Genomic DNA, 14,636 nt, shown 5'->3' with positions numbered 1-14,636 from the left:
GTGTTATATAGAGTCAACAGACATCTTTCTGTCTGGACTGTCAACTAGCATATGTGGTCCTCCATTCTGTGTCCACATTTTATCATTCATAGATAAGATGTCTTTGTAATATCTGTTAGTGCCATTCTGCTTCTGCATTCTGACATCTCTTCATTGTTTTTAACCACCTTGTTTGTCAGTGTGTGCACTAAGTGTATTTAAACATCTGCACAGCCCAAACGCGCTATATTACAAACATCCTCTGTTCTCTTCTCTGTTCCGCTTTAGTTCTCACTAATGGGACAGACTACATCTGAAATTAGTGTTTCCTTATCACTCAGAAGATCAAAGGAATCATACACAGATTAGAGAGGAGACCGATAACGCCCGCATGTGTGTGTGCGCTCACTCGTCTAGAAACGAGCATCTAGGGCAACGGAACACATATCTCTTCTGCTCTCTTTCTCTCTGTCTCTCACTCTCCCTCTGTCTTTCTCTCTGTCTTTGTCTTACTCTATATACACCCTTTTTCCATCATCACTGTGGCAGATGCCGGAATGATCATTTGGCATGCCATGCAAACAGCTTTTCAATTAATGAAACCATGAAATGAATATATAATATAAATACCATCTGAACCATACTAAGCAATAACCTTCTGTACAAAAACAGTTTGTTGACTAGTTTGTTGTGATGTCATTGTGCAATAATTTTTTCATAAACCAGGCCTGACATCTGGGTGGAGCTGTCCCTGACAAAAACAAATCTTGGTCTGTCAGTTGGATGGGGAGTGTATTTTCAGGTCTCTTCAGAGATGTTTGATTAGGTTCAAGTACGGGCTTTGGCTGGGCCACTCAAGGACATTCAGAGACTTGTCCCGAAGCCACACCTGTGTTGTCTTGGCTGTGTGCTTAGGGTCATTGTCCTGTTGGAAGGTGAACCTTCGGCTCAGTCTGAGGTTTTGAGTGCTCTGGAGCAGGCTTTCATCAAGGATCTCTCTGTACTTTGCTCCGTTCATCTTTCCCTCGACCCTGACTTGTCTCCCAGTCCCTGCCGCTGAAAAATATCCCCACAGCATGATGCTGCCACCACCATGCTTCACTGTAGGGATGGTGCAAGGTTTCTTCCAGACATGATGCTTGGCATTCAGGCCAACGAGTTCAATATTGGTTTCATCAGACCAGAGAATCTTGTCTCTTATGGTCTGCGTTTTGGTAAACTCCAAGCAGGCTGTCGTTTGTCTTTTACTGAGGAGTGGCTTCTGTCAGGCCAATCTACCATACAGGCCTGGTAGATTGGTGGTGCTGCAGAGATGGTTATCCTTCTGGAAGGTTCTCCCATCTCCACAGAGGAACTCTAGAGCTCTGTCAGAGTAACCACCGGGTTCATGGTCACCTCCCTGACGTAGGCCCTTCTGTCCCAACTGCTCAATTTGTCCAGGCAGCCAGCTCTAGGAAGAGTCTTGGTGGTTCCAAACTTCTTCCATTTAAAAATGATGGAGGCCAAGGTTTTTTGGTAACCTTCCCCAGATCTGTGCCTCGGCACAATTATTGTACGGACAATTCCTTTGACCTCATGGCTTGGTTTTTGCTCTGACATGCACTGTCAACTGTGGAACCTTATATAGACAGATGTGTGCCTTTCCAAATCATGTACAATCAAATGAATGTACCACAGGTGGACTAAAATCAAGTTGTAGAAACATCTCAAGGATGATCAATGGAAACAGAATGCACCTAAGCTCAACTTCGAGTCACCTAGGAAAGGGCCTGAATTGTTATGTAAATAAAGTATTTCTGTTTTTATTTTTAATACATTCGCTAAAAAATTTAAAAACCTGTTTTGCTTTGTCATTATCGTGTATTGTGCTGAGGATTTGATTGATTTAATAAATGTTTGATTACGGCAGTAACGTAACAAAATGTGTAAAAAGTAATGGGGTCTGAATAGATTACAAAGGCACTGTATAGACACACATCCTATGTGTATGAATAACATCAACTACATATGCACTGATCTTGGCTGATGCTTTAAGCACACTGCTAGATTGAATAATTAAGACACACAAATTACTCAAGAACGAGCCCAGTGGTCACACTGTGTTAGTGCCTGTGTGACTGGCACACATTGTCTTGCTCTCCTCGCTACTGCACTGAAAAGGCACCACAGCACAGCAAGTGTTTATTGCGCTGTCCATGCTGAAGCTGCTACATCATTTCAGCCATGTTTCTGACTGAAAAGCTCTGTTACCGAAATTTCTGATTTGTTTAGGAAAAACATTCCCTATTCCCTCAACCCTTGCTCTCTTTATGTGAAACATGTAAGCAATGCACGCATGATTACAACAAACTCCAAACACAGTAACACATGACAGCAAAATTGTTGCGGAGGATGTGAAACTCAAAACGAGCAAATGTTTACTGGTTGCTCAGGCGGGAAAGGCGAAGTCAGATCTGTGGAAAACATTTGACTTAGTTGTGGAAACTACTGGAGATCCAGAAAAAGGATGGTATAGAAGCAAGCATTAGGTGAGTATTATGTGTGCCAAACAGTTGCTGTTAGATTACAATATTATCATTTTTTCTGACCATTTGGAACAATGTAAGAATCACAAGTGTACCAGAGAGTCTATTCTAATGGGAAAAAAAGATATATAAAGTCTTTATTACAGCAGACTAAAAAAAGTTGCATGCATTCGTGAATTGTGGTTTGTTTATTGTTTCGGCACATTTTTTCAAAACTTCCTTTATTTAATTGTAAGACTAAAATGCTTGATTTCACTTCTAAGCATGACTGTCTGGTATTCTGTGTGATGGCATGAAGGAATTAATGATTGATTGATACAGTAGCCTATATACTGTATTGACATGTGACCGAAGTAAGTTAGGGTATTAAGTCTAAACAGGACACGCTCTTAGGCCAACAGCTCAATGGTGGTTATACAAGTCTACTATACAAAGCCTACTAATGATAACGACATTACTTAGTATTATAATGAGGATCATGATAATAATTGTAATAATAACAATAAAAAGCAGATCCTGAGTGTGCTCCGAGTGGCGCAGCGGTCTAAGGCACTGCATCTCGAAGCTAGAGGTGTACCGACCCTCATTCAATTCCAGGCTGTATCACAACCAGCCATGATTGGGAGTCCCATAGGGCGGCGCAGAATTGGCCCAGCGTCGTCTGGGTTAGGGTTTGGCCGGGGTAGGCCGTCAGTGTAAATAATCATTTTGCTCTTAAAATTTAAAAAGGAGGGTGTAGTGTAGGAGCAAGAGCTGCATGCATGTTATGTGTGACAAACAGGTGCTTTTAGATTAAAATGTTCAGCCTGTTTGGAACAGTCTAAACAAAGCTAAATAAAGTATAGGTAATACCAGTCTGTTCTAACTACTTTTTTGAAAAAACCTTTATTACAGCATATCAAAGATTGAAAAAAGCAGTTAAATTGCTTTATCTGACATTTTTCCGTTGCAACGCGGCTTGGTGCTCACGGAATCAGTAGGCTATTAAATAAACACTTAAACAAGCAACAGAAGCAAGATCTGTCTTCTGTATATATATATGGATGATTTATAAAGCCAGGCATATTTAACAGTTAGGCTATTGATTACAGACCTAATTAGGTTGGTTTCCTCTCTCCTCAATTTTCTTAGACAATTATACTAAGGCAAGGGCTGTTCCTTCGTCTCTGCTGCTGTGCCTCCGCTGCATTATTCTCAATCACAATATGCTAGTTAACTTTGCTATTATGCACATAGCACATAGTAACATAGGGAAAGGTGCCAATTCTACGGCACGTTGAGTATTGTTTCAGAACCGCGGACAGCAACTATACCCAATGTGGGAGAACGCGCATTTGTTCTAAAATAATTTTATATTAGGGTTGCACCATTATTTTTTACATAGTATAACCATATACAATTTCAGTATCACGTCTTAGAGTGATGGACTGTGCCATCCCCGTGGCTTCCGAGACGGGCGCGAATCAATTAGTCGCCTATTGACTAAACAATGGACCAGTCGACTGAATGGGTTCAGCCCTAAATTTGGTGCTTGTTTGTGAATGTCGTAATTGTGTTTTATGTGGTTATTTTCATTTGGTTTCAAATGTAGAGGCACTCTGTTTTCTCTGTGTGTTGGTGTTGCTATAGAATTATTTGACTAATGAACTATACGACTGATAGACAAAGGCACCGGTGCAACAGAAAGCGAGAGGGGAGGAGAGATGATGTGATTGATTTGAGGGAAATGGAGGAAGTGTTTAAGAGAGGGAGAGAGGGGAACACAAACGGAGTGAGTTGGAGTAAACCCGTAAAGCTCAAGAGAAAACGGATAGGAAATACAGTAGATGGTGTGAGAGAGACGGGGATTCGTGAGAGAGAGAAGCCAATAGATATAGATGAGGTGAGAGAGAAATAGATATCGAGATATAGGAGAGCTCTCCGCATTTGTCTGGCTGCAACACAACTCCTCACAGAGAAGTGTGTGGAAGTGCTCAATAGCACTCCAGAGCACTCCAGCCATAAATGAAATCTCATTGGACACCATCATGATCTTACCATACACATCAGTTGTTGTCCGTAACGTAGGACTCATCTTCAATCAACTGTGTAAAGTGTTCCGTAAGGCACCATACAATCATCACAATCCGTATAGTCATGCTAACTAGTTCATCTCATTTTGCAGTCAAGAATCATTCATTATATCACAACATCGGACAATGTATGACTTTATCCCCTCAGACACAGCATTAAGGCATTATCTTATGGCATCACTTGAGTCAAGCATTAGTGTGTATGTGTCTAGGACAGACGGTGTGGTTCAGACACTACGTGGTGTTTCAGAACCACTTGAGTCAAGCATTAGTGTGTGTGTGTCTAGGGCAGGCGGTGTGGTTCAGACACTACGTGGTGTTTCAGAACCACTTGAGTCAAGCATTAGTGTGTGTGTGTCTAGGGCAGGCGGTGTGGTTCAGACACTACGTGGTGTTTCAGAACCACTTGAGTCAGTGTAACCCCTATGGTTCTGGCCTTGTCTGTCTGCTGCTATTTCTGCTCTCTCCTTTCTGCCATCTAAATTAGAAGGGTTGTACTAGACACAGCAGAGACCTAGATGAAGAGGAATATACACTCCCTCCCTCCTTTCCACTCCCTCTTACCCCCATAGTAATGGTAACAGCTATTTGTTCATTAGCTTCCTGAGGTAGCCCCAGTCTCCAGGAGCACTCTGTAATATAGAGCATGCACACACACACACACACACATACGCAGCACACACCCCCACCTTTTTCCTCCCTCGCTCTCGCTCTCCCACTCACTCTGTTCTTTCCATTTCCATGTAATTAGGCTAATTGAGTTTTGTGTTGTGGATGAGTCTGAAGCTCAAACACACTAACACCTCTCTGCCTCTCAGCACCGCAGCCTCGCCTTGCCTCGCTCCTCGGCTGGCACAGTCTTTTTCATCACATAGACGGATATGGGGAGAGAGAAGAGAGGGAGGAGAAAATGACAAGCAGATCAACATGGATGCCTGCTTTTAACATTATTTGAAGACTGTGTATGTTACTGTACAACACACACAAACTTAAGCATGCACGCACGCACGCACGCGCGCGCGCACACACACACACACACACACACACACACACACACACACACACACACACACACACACACACACACACACACACACACACACACACACACACACACACACACACACACACACACACACACACACACACACACACAGTGGGGCAATCACTTGACTCTATATGAATAAATGTAAGGGGAAGAGTCAGCTCTTTTAGATCTGTGCCTCTCAGATATTGCCCTTCTCTTTCTATCACTCCCCCCCATCTCTTCTCTCTTTATCCCTCCTTTTCAGGCTAATTTGAATAACTCTTCGCTGTGCTGTAAGCTCAATTTCAAAGAAACACACTTTACTGGCCAAGAAGCATAGCAGCACTCTCACAGAAATCCCTCATTCCTCCAGTGACTATACTAGGGGTCAAGTCTCTACGCAACCCCAGCCCATGTGTTGTGAATGGCAGGGTGGACTTGGTATTTTTGTGGCCTGTTGTATTGTTTAATTTCCTGGTGCCCTTGACTTGGATAACATAATTCTTCCCCAGTCACCTCATATTACTCCATCCATGACAGAGATGGGTTATTCATCGTGAAAACTGATGACAAGAGGATTTGCCCTGTCACCACCTTGAGTGAGTGTGTGTGTGTGTGGGTGTGTGTGTGTGTAGGCGTGTGTGTAGGCGTGCGTGCAACACTGATTGTCCACAGAAGATGCATTACAATGATGCACGGACAAGCAACCTTCCCAAGACGTCTAACTGTTTGTCTGGGTGCTGTCTGAGTACCTACATAGACCTCTCCATCTCATTAGCTACATTGTGGAACACAGTGCTGGGTTAAGTGTCCTGTTGAGGCGTGTGAAAGGATCTTAAAGCTGATTGGAGGGCGCAACAGGGACAGCAGGTTAATGGTGCTCCAGACTCAGCCCCGCCCCTACGGAACAGGACCTGCCAATCAAAACAATGGCTGTTAAGGATGAACAATGGCCCTTGCCGACCGGGCTCTCTGTCTCTTTGATTAGAGAGAGCTGTTAACACAGAGTTGATCTTCTGCCCACTGAAAACGTACGCTCTGAGCCAACTGCAAACAAGACAAGGTTACTATAGGATGTGTTGAGTTAATATGTGCTGCTCTGTGAATTGAACCTAATTCCATAGAGTGAGAGGGAATATAAGAGGCATTTAGAGAGTACACTCTCCTATTCCTGTTGACTACAGAGAGTAAGACCTCATCCCTGGAGAGACCAGCCGTAGGGTCATACAGACAAAGAACATTATATCTCTACTTAGCTCTTATCCTACAGAGGGAACCGCTTGGCTAGAACTTTGGGACGGGCCCGGTTCTCACTTTATGAGGTGTCTGAGAGACCCACAGTAAGGAGGGAGGTAAAGGCATGCAGAGAACATTACTCTATCTTGACTCCGTGGAGGCCTTTTCATCTCAAGGGAGACAACAGCAGAGAAGGATCGGTGGGACAAGGCTGCGTCTTCTGCATATTCTCATTACCACCAGAGGCACCTTGGAGAGAGCAGCAATATATGGGAGACGGAGAGAGATGGAAACTCCATAAAGTAAAATGGATAGGTGTGAAAATGGATCCCTAGGGAGGACAGAGATGCAATAGAGAGTGAAAGTGACTGAGGCACGCACACACACACACCACAGCGTCTAAACCCCAGGGGAGGTGATGAGATAGTAGACTAGGTGATAGAAGGGAGCCCCTGCTAAGAACAGATGGAACACAGAGTACGAGTTAGTTTAGACCTCAATGGAAAAATGGATTGGAGGAGATTGCAGACCATGCAGTCGACAAAGGATAGAGATTCAGGAGGAAACCCTAGGGGACTTCTATCCCTTCTAATCTAGACACAGGGATGGAGAGGACGAGAGAGGGACAAGGAGAGATGAAACACTAATAACGTGATAGCTACATTGATTGTGGTGCTGCATCCCCAGAGGGAACATATAGTAATGCAGAGTGACTTGACTTACTGTAAACATTCAGGAAGTAAATAGCCAGCAGCCTCTTGTCAGCCTCTCGTTGGGTGACCCGGCCAAGTGACACAACTCCCACCTTCACCAGCAATAATCTAACTGGGAGGAGGAGGGAGTCTGGAATCCGGTAAACAAGGCACTCTAGCTTACACAGGAATCCCAGTAACCTGTCTCCGTCCCTCCCTCACTTCTCCCTTTCATTCAGAGTTAATCAACAGAGACAGTACAACCTACTCCCTCACCATACGGTTACCATACTATATACTCAGTACATTTGCATTACATTTTAGTCATTTAGCAAATGCTCTTATCCAGAGTGACTTACAGTAGTGAGTTCATACAGCGTTCAGTGACAGCAGTATTTGTTTGTCTATGGACTATAGATTGAATAGCATATGCACATCAAACTTATCAGGTACCTGTCCGCAACTCTGGTAGGCTCCCATGGTGATTCAATCAGAAGCACAAAAAATATATATTTGTTTCGAGTTGGATCTTTCTCAGGTCAACTTGGAAAACAAAGTTCTATTTTTTGTGCGTCTAATTAAATCACAATAGGAGCATCCCAGAGTTGCGGACATTCCTTTTTTTCTTTGATTCTCATAGACAGCCAGTCATTTACAATGACCTTTATCCTCATTGAGATTCCCCTGCTTGTCTGTCTGTCTGTCTGTCTGGCTGCTGTAGTGTAGTTGTATAGGCTTAGAATTAGGCTGAATTCAGTATATTTGGAAAAAGCCTAAATATGTTTTTTTCAATACCGTCAATCGCATTGAAACTATTTCTTTTGAATTTTTTTAATACATTTGAATATTTGTAGCTACTTTTTAAATAAATACATACAGTCAACTTGTGCAATTAATTCTTAATTTCACCTTTCACATTATTAGGAGGCTTAGGTAGTCCCCAGTCACGTGTCACGTGGTGTTTGTTTACAAGCACACGATGACGAGAGACCGGAGCCTTGTGAGTCACTCAACCAAATGTTTGCCAGATATCTTGTAACTATTACAGTTTAACTGTCTAAAATGTGCTAAATGCACTGCAGTTGCTGATTTAGTAGCTGGTTATGTCACGCCCTGATCTGTTGCACCTGTCCTTGTGATTGTCTCCACCCCCTCCAGGTGTCGCTTATTTTCCCCACTGTATTTATCCCAGTGTTTCCTGTCTCTCTGTGTCAGTTCGTCTTGTATGTTCAAGTCAACCAGTGTGTTTTTTCCCGTGCCCCTGCTTTTCTATTCTCTCCTACTAGTCCTCTCGGTTTTGACCTTTGCCTGTTTTTCTGGACTCCATTCACGCCTGCCTGACCATTCTGTCTGCCCTGACCTCAAGCCTGCCTGCCATTCTGTACCTCTGGAACTCTGAACTGTTTTTGACCTTTTGCCTGTCCACGGCCATTCTCTTGCCTACCCCTTTTGGATTGAACATCTTGGACTCTAACCATCTGCCTCCTGTGTCTGCATTTGGGTCTCGCCTTGTGCCCTTATAGTTAGATATCTAGCTAAGTGGCTCGCTTTTTCCAAAACCAAGCATTTGCTTGGAAACAGCAGAAAATGCCCTCCCGGATCAAGGGCCTAGCTGGCTAATATTTGTTAAGTCTCTACTCTCCTCTTGTCGACTCTCCAATCAGACTTCAAGGCCTGCACTCATATATCTGTTTGGGTTACCCACATTTCCCTGTTTCTGATTAAACAAAGGAAGTGCTCTAAATTAGCTTTGAATGTTGGTATAGTGCTGTGATTGAGTGCCTGTACTTGTTTGTGTATTTATGTGCATACATGTGCTTGTCATTCACACACAACCATAAAAAAAAACTCTGGTGCTGCTGCCGTTTTATATCTCATACGATTCCTAGAATTACAATACAACACAGAAGCTGAACGGCATCATTAAAGCACAGCTCTTGTCTTGAGTCGTTCAGTAGAAGGTAAACATGAATTACCTGTAACTAGGGTGACCACATGTCCCGGATTGTGTGGGACAGTTCTGCATTTTGGCCCTTTGTCCCACATCCTGCAACCAAACCAATTTTATTGGTCACATACATATATTTAGCAGATGTTATTGCGGGTGTAGTGAAATGCGTGTATTCCTAGCTCCAACAGTACAGTAGTATCTAACAATTCACAAAAATACACATCTAAAAGTCAAAGAATGGAATTAAGAAATATATCAATATTAGGACGAGCAATGTCGGAGTGGTGTTCACTAAAATACAGTAGAATAGAATACAGTACATACATATTAAATGAGTAAAGCAGTATGTAAACATTATTAAATTGACCAGTGATTCCATGTCTATAGAGCAGCTGTCCCTAAGGTGCAGGGTTGAGTAGCTAGGTGGAGGCTGGCTAGTGGTGGCTATTTAACAGTCTGATGGCCTTGTGATAGAAGCTGTTTTTCAGTCTCTCGGGCCCAGCTTTGATGCACCCGTACTGACCTCACCTTCGGGGTGAACAGCAGGGTGAACAGGCCGTGGCTCGGGTGGTTGATATCCTTAATGATCTTTTTGGCCTTCCTGTGACATTGGGTGCCGTGGGTGTCCTGGAGATCTGGCTGTGTGCGTGCCCCTGGTGATAAGTTGGGCAGACCGCACCACCCTTTGGAGAGCCCTGCGGTTGCGGGTGGTGCAGTTGCCGTACCAGGCGGTGATACAGCCCAACAGGCTCCTCTCAATTGTGCATCTGTAAAAGTTTGTAAGGGTCTTAGGGGCCTAGATGGATTTATTCAGCCCCCTGAGGTTGAATAAGCATTGTTGCGCCTTCTTCACCACTCTGTCTGTGTGGATGGACCATTTCAGATTGTCAGTGGTGTGCACGCCGAGGAACTTGAAGCTTTTCAGCTTTTTCACTGCGGTCCCGTCGATGTGGTTCTGTCTCGTCATTGTTGGTAATCAGGCCTACTACTGTTGTGTCATCTGCAAACTTAATGATTGAGTTGGAAGCATGCGTGGCCACGCAGTCATAGGTGAACAGGGAGTAAAGAAGGGGGTGAACACACTTCCTTGTTGGGCCCCGGTGTTGAGGATCGACGAAGTGAAGGTGTTGTTTCCTACCTGCACCCCCTGGGGGCAGACCTTCAGGATGTCCAGGACCCAGTTGCACAGGGCGGGGTTCAGACCCATGGCCTCGAGCTTAATGATGAGCTTGGAGGGTACTGTGCTGTTGAATGCTGAGCTATAGTCAATGAACAGCATTCTTACATAGGTATTCGTCTTGTCCAGAAGGGATAGGGCAAGTGGAATACCTATGTAAGAATGCTGTTCATTGACTGTAGCTCAGCATTCAACACCATAGTAGCCACCACCTAACCACCAAACCACCAAGCCACAACAACACTCCACCATAATCAATAGCTGATTGATTAAATTAGTCAGTCAGCAGCACAGCCATGGAACCACTGGTCCAAATCAATTTAAATGTCCCTATTGAAAACACCCTGGATGTTTTCAGATGCATCTCGCCGTGGGGGGCATTAGGCTGTCCAGCCACACTGAGACTTGATATTTTGTCCTTTTGTCCTTTATAAGGGCCCTCTTGACGTGACCAGGTAGTTCGTCTGCTGTCGATACAAGGATGTCATCTGGCCGCAGAGGAAGAGGGATAGGTATTCAAAGCTGGATGGGGTTTTAGGTACTTTGGGAGAGAGCCTAGTTGGACATTTATTTTCTGTTACATGATGGCTTTTCTTCACATGAATACATCACACAACATTGTTTGGTTAATTGTCAGGGTCCCGAAATGTTGTTTTCTCTGGCTGTGCAATACAGCCTGTTTGAGATATTGAATGTGGAATGTGTTTTGTTAAATGAAGTCCTTCAATGAAGTCCTTCAAATGATGAAATGTAATTTGACTCAAGCATACTGGTAATTGTAAATCACACAATTTTGTAATTAAGAGTATAAATATCCTGTATGCATCTGCATGTGCCTGCCTGATTTGAGAAATGTGTCCATGATGCAATCGATGTATCCATTTTCAATGTGCTTAAATGCTACTGCAACACTGACAATGCAGATCCATCTGTCCATCGATCTGTATTGTCTGTTCAGGGTTCACTATCTATCCATCCATCCATCCATCATTCCATCCATCCTACCTTCTATTCATTCTTATTCAATTGTAGCTCTGTGAAGGAAGACAGAGGAGGGTGTGTGTGAGAGTGGTGCCCTTGGAGACCTTTCTATGCTGGTGTCCTTTCCTGTATTGATTGCTGTGCAAAGTGTAACTTCCTCTAATGCTTAGGTGGCGCTGTGTGCTCTCCAACACCTCTTATTTGGAACCCTGGAGAAACATTTCTAAGAGTAGTGTAGTTGAGGACACACACACTCTCACACGCACGCACAGATCTCTCATCTCCCAAACAGGACGCTGTCCCTCTAACAGGAAGTGTTGCGTTGACAATAACCCCGGGCACAGGAAGTGACCTCGTCGACGTGGCCTGTGGAGAGGCTGGGTGGGAACGAGTGTTGAATGCATGATTCCTCTGTCTGAAAGCTGGCCTATGATATTGTGGTAGTGAAAGAGTTCCTTAACTGCCTTCGCACTGAATACAGTACAGTTTGTTTTTGAGGTCCTCAGCTGTTTGTGTGTGTGTCTGCATCAGAGACATTAGAAGGTGAGTAATTAAGAAAGAGAGGGAATGACGAGAGTAAGAGAGAGAGACAAAGTTATCTAGGTCAGGAAGAAAGAGTCTGCCAGACAGCAAAAAGGTCAAAAGTGAGAAATAATGACATGCAAAACAGACATGATACACATTAGAGAGGTAGGTGACCAAAGTAAGAATATCACATTACTGTCTTTACGCTGTAAACTTTCTCAGGTTAATCTGTGCATACAGAAGAACCTAACTCAATGATAGAACAATGTGAATAATACTGTTTGTTGTGACATACAGTAATGGATGCTCTCCCAGTCTGAAGAGAGAACACAATACACTCCTATACACCCAACCCACACATTAGAAACATTGTTCTTTTTCTCAACTTAAGTTCATCTTACATCTGGGAGGGGGTCTGTACGTCCTGTTGTGTGTCCTCTGAATACCTTGTTAAGTGAAGATACATGCATTTTTTTAAAGCTTCTGGCAGTTTTTCAACATCGAAGTGAAACACGTAAATTGGACAAATACTGAGTTGTCACATCAATCGCGTTTTCTGTCGAAGCAGTATTTTACAGTCCACACAGGATAGCTAGTGTTTGTTGTCCCTGCAGTAACTGATACTGGGCTGTTTTAGCTCATAGCTCTACTCTGGCTCCTTGTCTACTTACATGCTGACCACACTGCTCAAGTCACGTGCGCGAGCAAAAATAAATGTACACATACATGTTATTCAATCACTGCACTCTGATCGCGCGCGCCAATGAACGTCTGCGTAGCCAGGCGCTAAAATAGAACTTGATTCTATTTGTGATGCTTTTTGCACTGCAAGTCTCCCCTCTCCCATCTCCTCATTGGGTTTTAGGAGCATATATCCAAGGTGGGTGATTGAAAGATGAACTGAGGTCCACACTCCAGTTCAGTTGGTAATGCACCTTAAAGTTGGTTGCCAACCGCCATATAAAGTCCAGAGAAGAAGAAGAATCCTGAAGGAGGAGAGATTACTAGAATCAAACTCGGTTTATCATTTTATTTGTGGATTAATTGTCTGAGTAAAGGACCTTGTGCTTTTCAGGTAAAATAACAACCCAATGTTTTTATCCCAGGACAAATTAGCTAGAAACAGCAAGGAAGCAAGCTAGCTAAATTGCCATAAATGTTTCATGCTTTTCGACCTGTCCCCAAATTAATATGGTTGGTTCAGAGTTCGTTTTGATATTTCAAAACGATTTCGCAGGCGTGCGATCAGTCTGGTCAGCATGTTACTCTCACAGGGTGAGACAAACTCAGCTTCCTCCCGTTCTCTCCTCCTTTACATTCTCTTCCTCTCTCCTCCCTCACACATACAGGATAAGACAGCAGTGTATTTCTCTCTTCCTCTCTCTCTCTCCCTCTCTGCTGTTGATAGATACCACCTAGGTCATTGTACGTCATTGATATTGATTTAGGTTCGATCCCATCAGAGGGCAAAAGCTACTTTACAGAGGCCAGGTGTGTATGTCTGTGTGTGTGTACGCTAACATCCCATTGAAGTTCCTCAGCCCTCCGTTCCTCTATGATCCAGCCAGGGAATAACAGGCAGGTGTGCCTCAGTCCTATAAACCACACAGTATGGCCTCCCGCTCCCTTTCATTGTCTCTCTTTTCTCACTATTTGTCTCTCTTCTCAATGTCTTTCTCTCGCTCTTTCTCTGTGTTTTTGTTTCTCTATCAGCTATTTCAGTTTTGCCCTCTCTTTCTTAATTTCTCTTTTTCTCTCCCAGTCTGAGGGTTAATAGCTCGACATCTTACCTCTGTAATGGCCCTAATCCCTCTTAGCTGTAGTAATGTTTAGTAACTTTCACCTCATATTCCTCTGTGTGACCGTGTGTGGATGTGTGTGTCCTTGTTTGCCCGTGTCTATGTTTATTCCTCTGTGAGTGTGTTTTTATTTTCTTGTCACTTACAGACATGGTGTGCATCGAACTCCAGGGAATCAACAGTTGTTGAATTTGTCTCGCTCGCATGTTGGACTTGCTCATTTCCCGTTGGTTAATCAGCTTGGACTTGCTTCTCAAAAACACACACAGCACAAATTCATTTCTGCATACATAGTGCCTCATCAGAAGTGCCGTTACAGGGTAAAAATGCATAGCAATATTTTTATTAGGTAAAGCACACTTCATAGTTTTCTTATGAATATTCTGCATTGTATCATTCTTATCATTATTATTTATTTCTCCCATTGGTGGCCAATCTGTTTGTGAGATGCATACAATATGTCTGTCCTGCTGTTCACTCTGCCTTTGTATGTAGGCGTACCCACACAGAGGCAAATAGACTTAACGTATCTGTATGGTTGTAGTTTCAAAGCCAAAACCCCCAAACCTCCTCAAAGGCCGATTAACCCCCAGCCCCTTCTATTCTCTTTTTCCTTCTCTCCATTCATATGAGAGCCACTTGTTTTCACCATCCCTGACTCAGACAGGTAGA

The 14,636-nt window shown here is 43.5% G+C and overlaps 1 protein-coding gene across 4 annotated transcripts in view; it reads left to right on the top strand.

Annotated features, from left to right (window-relative positions):
- Positions 1–14,636, top strand: part of LOC118398379 (utrophin-like) — a 176,033-nt gene that overhangs the window by 36,460 nt on the left and 124,937 nt on the right. The window lies entirely within an intron of this gene.

Source organism: Oncorhynchus keta, chromosome 19 (assembly GCF_023373465.1).
Source record: "Oncorhynchus keta strain PuntledgeMale-10-30-2019 chromosome 19, Oket_V2, whole genome shotgun sequence".
NCBI classification, from domain to species: domain Eukaryota; kingdom Metazoa; phylum Chordata; class Actinopteri; order Salmoniformes; family Salmonidae; genus Oncorhynchus; species Oncorhynchus keta.
Note: the sequence above shows the minus strand (reverse complement) of the source record. Positions and strands in the feature narration are given on the sequence as shown.